Below are 5,812 nucleotides of genomic sequence, written 5' to 3'. Positions count from 1 at the left end.
CCCTTTTTTTTTTTTTTTTTTTTTTCAGTTAATAAATACCTTTATTTTGTTTATTTTTATGTGGTGCTGAGGATCAAACCCAGGGCCTCGCGTGTGCAAGACAAGCACTCTGCCACTGAGCCACAACCCCAGCCCCCAGACCCTATTTTGTTGTTTGTTTTTGGCACCAGGGGTGCTTAACCACTGAGACACATCTTCAGCCCTTTTTTATATTTTATTTAGAGACAGGTCTCGCTAAGTTGCTTAGGACCTTGCTAAATTGCCCAGGCTGGCTTTGAACTCAAGATCCTGCTGCCTCAGTCTCGGGAGCCACTAGGACTGCAGGTGTGCATCGATCTGTCGATCTGTTTTTAAAATGTTTTTAGTTGTAAATGGATACATTACCTTTATTTACTTATTTTTATGTGGTGGTGAGGATCGAACCCAGTGCCTCGAATGTGCTAGGCAAACACTCTACCACTGAGCTACAACCCCAAACCACCATTTGTTCTTAATTCATGCTCTTTACCCTGAAATCTAGCTGTGTGGCCTACACCATACATGGATAGGCTTTTCACTCAGGAGGAATCAACAGGATGATTTCAATGGAGTCAACATTAATTCCACCAAAAAAAGAACAATAATCACCAAGAGCTAGAGATACAATTCACAACGCACAATCTCCTAAGGGTAGCCACAGATCATTAGTAGTGCTTTCCTGATGCCAGGTAGTAACAGAATTAAGCAGAAACTAACTGTTCTCTCAGTTATCCTGAAGAGCCAAGGCTCACGTACAGTTCTACTGGTTGCTACTGGAGCGCCAGTAAAAGCCTGTGTGTAGTACCAGGGATTGAACTCAGGGGCACTCAATCACTGAGTCACATCTCCAGCCCTATTTTGTATTTTATTTAGAGACTGGGTCTCATTGATGCTTAGTGCCTTGCTTTTGCTGAATCTGGGTTTGAATTCTCGATCTTCCTGCCTCAGCTTCCTGAGGCACTGTGATTACAGGTGTGCACCACCATGCTGACATTCCCACTATTTTCCAATCTTCCTGTTATCTCTGATCTGGGAATACTGAATTGATTACTGTTGCAAGGACAGAATCCATTTTTGCAGATAGAACACTTAAGGTCTCAAGAGCACTGAAGACATCAGAAGAGAGGGAGCAAAACTTGGTCTGGAACCCCAAATCTCAGTTCTTGAATAGATGTTTTGGCCTCTGTGCTATCAGTCCCTTCCCTGAAACAGGGCCAGAAAACTGTTTACAAAGGCAAATAAGAGGAATACTTGAGAAACACAACAGAATAATCAAATACTATGAAGTGTAAACCACAGAAATGTAAGGAAACCTGACACCATCCTTAAAAGAAAGCCAACTCAAACCCAAGGTTGATAATGAAGACATAATTTGAAAACCTCAAAGCCCTGTACTCTGTCCCTTTAGACTTAATTCTCCCTTGGGGATTCTAGTTCTTATGGTCATTGTCCCCTGCCATACAGGTGTCCTTGGTGGGGCTGGTCTGGGCATGAACATACAGTTCTCTCCTTAGTCCTTGCAATACAGGTAATCTGATGCTGGAATGTTCAGACAAAACTTTCCCAGAAAATAATCAGAGATTATAAGAGGACACTGATAATACATTAAATTGGATGGTCTGGTTTATAAGACTCTTGATAATCTTCAGTTTGAGATCCCCTACAATTTAATTCCCAACCTGCCAGTAGAGCTTTCAAAAATCACTTGTTCTCACCACCTAGGAGTATACTCAACATCTCCTTAAAGTCTAGACCCAATGAAGCATAGCCCAGATACATGGAGTTATTTCTCCTAAGTTCCTAGTTTCTCCTCCCAAGTCAAATGGCACTGGAAATACTCACTTCCTATAAGGAAAACCAGAGATGGTGGTCTTACCCTATAGTAAAAAAAGTTACTCATTTTTATAGCACAACACAATAGGCACAGACAGAACCACACTTGGACAAAGTGCCTTTGGGGTACAGAAGAGAATATGAAGAACTGTTAAAGGTGAGCTTTCTTCCAGAAAGTCTAGTCCTGGTCTAGAATGATCTCCCGTGCTCTGAAAACTATAGTCTATGTAGCTAAACACTCAATTTTAAAATGCTGTATACTGTTCTTTAGTTATTTCCCAACAAAAGTATAAATACCTCTAGGTCAGAAATCCTCCTTTTCTAATATTCCTTCACCCATGGAGCCAGACATAGGAGACATTTATGTAGGTATAGGGAAAATACCTATCTGTATGATTAATTAATAACGTCACAAATTCCTATTAGCTTAGAAGAAATGGCCCTCTATGAGTAGGAAGCAAAGATCTTGTTTTGGCTGGATGCCTAAAGTGACAAAATCAACTTAAGACAATATCTAAAGTGTCCCATTCCACCCATTTGCCTGGAATATGTGCAGAGTTTTTTTGTGGTGCTGGGAATTGAACCCAGGGCCTTGGGCATGCAAGGCAAGCACACTACCAACTGAGCTATATCCCCAGCCCACATGTGGTTTTCTTACTCTTGATTTTCCAAAACATTCTGGAGGGAGAATAATGTCTAAGGAAGGGATAAGATACTGCCTTCCAGATCCAAACTGACCAAATATTCAATTCTTACAGGTCTAATATAAATAAAGAGTTCTTCATAATGAGGCCTTAGTTGGTTCTCAGTTCCTACTTCCTAGTCTTGTGCTCCTTCAAGAAGAGTACAGCTGCATATAAATGCCTCTGCCACACCCAGAAGCCTTATGATCACCTCCTTAAAGCAATTTTTCTCTACAGTAGTTTTTAAGACAATGGCCATGGTCTCTCAGGAACAGTACTATTGTTTAGAACACCAGAACCACTCCAATGTGAAGGAGCTAGGAACTTATGTTTTAGGCCTTATTGACTTTGAAAGTATATAGCTGCTTTTGTTTCCTTTGGTAATTTTTTCTTACAACAGAAAGGGTTCAGGAATATGTATGCATGCATGTGGGGAGCCACATTGAGTAACCAAGCCTTCCAGTCCTGATGCACCATGGGGATCTGAAAAATCACTGAAGTCTGGCTTGGTAGTGCCATGATTTGTGACTTGGTCCCCCACCCCCACCCACCTCAGATAACAAGAAGGTTCTCTTTGTGGGGCATGCCCCTAGGGTTGAGTTACACTCACCTGTTCCCTTGTAGTCTTGCCCGTTCTGCCCTTTCTTGGATAGAACTTTCTAAGAACAAGAGTCCCCCCCAATAAAAGCTCACTTCTGATCCTGTTCCTTCTCTTATGACTTTCTCTTGCTCTTCCTTTTGGGGAGCCTGAGGCTGAGAGCTGGGGAGGCCGTCCTGAAGCTTGTGTAAAGGTAAATTGTGTCTTTGTTTTATTTTGTGTCCCTGCAAATTCACATGAGCGATCTTAGTTCAGCTGCCTGCACTGGTCGGGGGCAGCACACGCATTTATATATGTGTGCATATGTATATGTTAGGTTAGGGGATGAAATAACAGCTATTCTTGGTCAGGTACTAAATTAAATCCTTTCCTGAAAGATTTTAATTTGGCTCTTGTGCAGAAGTCACATTAGGTATATTAGATGGCTTTATAGTTCCCCCAGATTACTTATATCCCTTGTCATGGTGATATCCTGGGCTATCTGACCCCGAGGTACCAATTTTGGAACCTGGCCAACTTCTGAAAGCAACTTTTTTTCTAGCCTGGTCACACAGAAATTCAGACAGCAAGAGACTACTACAGAGACCAGTTGATGCCAAAAAGGAATTGGCAGGGTGGCAGAAACTTAATCACACAAACAGAAAATGGGTCAGTACATTATGACCTACTAAGTACTCAAAAGCTGCATCAACCTGGGCACAGTGGTACACACCTGTAATCCCAGGGACTTGGGAGGCTCAGACGGGAGGATTACAAATTCAAGGCCAACCTTGACAATTTAGTGAGACCCTGTCTCAAAGTAAAAGAGCTGGGAATGTAGCTTTAATCATAGAGTGTCCCTAAGTTAAATACCCAGTACTGCCAATTATTATTTTTTTACACAATACCTTTATTTTATTTGTTTTTATTTTTACATGGCGCTGGGGAACAAACCCAGTGCCTCACGCATGCTAGGCAAGTGCTCTACCATTGAGCCACAACCCTGGCCCAGTACTGCCAATTATTAAAAAAAAAATTTTAAAAAAGAATAGTGAGATTAAATCTATAAGAAATTTCAATAATTCTAAACTCACTAATAATTGGTTTCTTATTATGGCTTTCTTGGTAAAACAGGATGGTGTCTCTTAAAATTTTATGAAAGTAAAGCTTTCATACCTTTGATGTGAGGTCCCGATGGAAAATGCCTTTGAAGTGAAGGTAGCTGAGGCCCACTGCTATGTCATAGGCCAGTTTCACCCTCACAGTCCAGGGCAAATGCAAGTTACTGTCTAGCAACTGTTCCAAGTTCCCAGAGTTGATATACTGTGAAACAGAAGGAAAAACCAACTATCATTTAGCATAAATGTTTAGGCTGAGATGAAACCACTGGAGAGTAAATACCTAGAAAATAGAGGCTACGTGTTTATTTATTTTTTATATTAGATGTTGATGGGAATTTATTTTTTTATTTATATATGGTGCTGAGAATCAAACCCAGTGCCTCACACATGCTAGGCAAGCACTCTACCTCTGAGCTCAGCCCCAGTCCATATTTAAAAAGTTACCAAGGGCTTGGTCAGTGTTGCACACAAAGATATCTTCCTTCAAAGAGATCACAATATATTAAGGGATATAGACTAATAATATCAAGGGGTAAAAACTAAAAATATAGGTATGAACAGGTATGAGAGTACCATGCAGTGCTGAGGATACACATATTTATTTAGTCTGGGCATGTCAGAGGAAATAATCAGAAAGGATGACCTGGGTAGCATGAAAGGAGAATAATTACACAGAAGAGAACAGCACATGAATTACAGGTTAAGTACATGGTGTATTTAGGAAACTAATTTACTCAATGTGGCAAGAGTGCATGAATGAGGGGCTAGGGATGTGGCTCAAGTGGTAGCGCTCTCGCCTCACATACATGAAGCACTGGGTTCGATCCTCAGCACCACATAAAAATAAATAAGTGAAATAAAGGCATGATGTCCATCTACAACTAAAAAATAAATATTAAAAAAAAGAGTGTATGAATGAATAAGGAGGTGAGGCTGATATGTTTTGCTAAAATACATGGACTTTATCCTGTCTCTAGGGAATAAAAGAGGAATTTTAAGCAGGGGAGTTAACATGGGTCATATTTACTTTTTAAAGACAAGATCATTTTAGCAATGATATGATAGGTGGATGAGAGTGCAGAATACAGAGAAGGGGAAACAGGACAGTAGTATAATAATCTCAATAAGAGAAAGTCTTCTGAGTTAAAAAGATAGAGGAGGCATTAGAACAAGGCAAGATTCAAAAATATATTTACATGGCAGGATCAAAAACAACAACAACAAAAAAACCCCTTCATGCTGGGCATGGGGGCACTCACCTGTAATTCCAGAAGCTCCAGAGGCTGATGCAGGAGGATCACAAGTTCAAAGCCAGCCTCAGCAACTTAGTGAGGCCCTAAGCAATTTATTGAGACCTTGTCTATAACTTAAATATTAAAAAGGAATGTGGCTCAAGCGGTGACGCGCTCGCCTGGCATGTGCAGGGCGCTGGGTTCGATCCTCAGCACCACATAAAAATGAAGATGTTGTGTCCACCGAAAACTGAAAAATAAATATTAAAAAAAAAATTCTCTCTCTTTAAAAAAACAAATAATAATAATAATAAAGGGATAGGGATGTGGTTCAGTGGTAAAGCATCC

At 40.5% G+C, this 5,812-nt stretch overlaps 1 protein-coding gene across 1 annotated transcript in view; it reads right to left on the bottom strand.

Annotated features, from left to right (window-relative positions):
• Window positions 1-5,548, bottom strand: part of Tesk2 (testis associated actin remodelling kinase 2) — a 15,790-nt gene extending 10,242 nt beyond the window's left edge. Inside the window, exons 1-2 of the mRNA XM_048815484.1 lie at window positions 5,492-5,548; window positions 4,288-4,434 (exon numbers count right to left, since the gene is read on the bottom strand). The gene's annotated coding sequence lies outside the window, so the exon portion shown is untranslated. The remainder of the gene's footprint in view (window positions 1-4,287; window positions 4,435-5,491) is intronic.
• Window positions 5,549-5,812: the final 264 nt, after the last annotated feature.

The sequence above is a fragment of the Marmota marmota genome, unplaced genomic scaffold, assembly GCF_001458135.2.
Source record: "Marmota marmota marmota unplaced genomic scaffold, marMar, whole genome shotgun sequence".
Lineage (NCBI taxonomy): Eukaryota > Metazoa > Chordata > Mammalia > Rodentia > Sciuridae > Marmota > Marmota marmota.
Note: the sequence above shows the minus strand (reverse complement) of the source record. Positions and strands in the feature narration are given on the sequence as shown.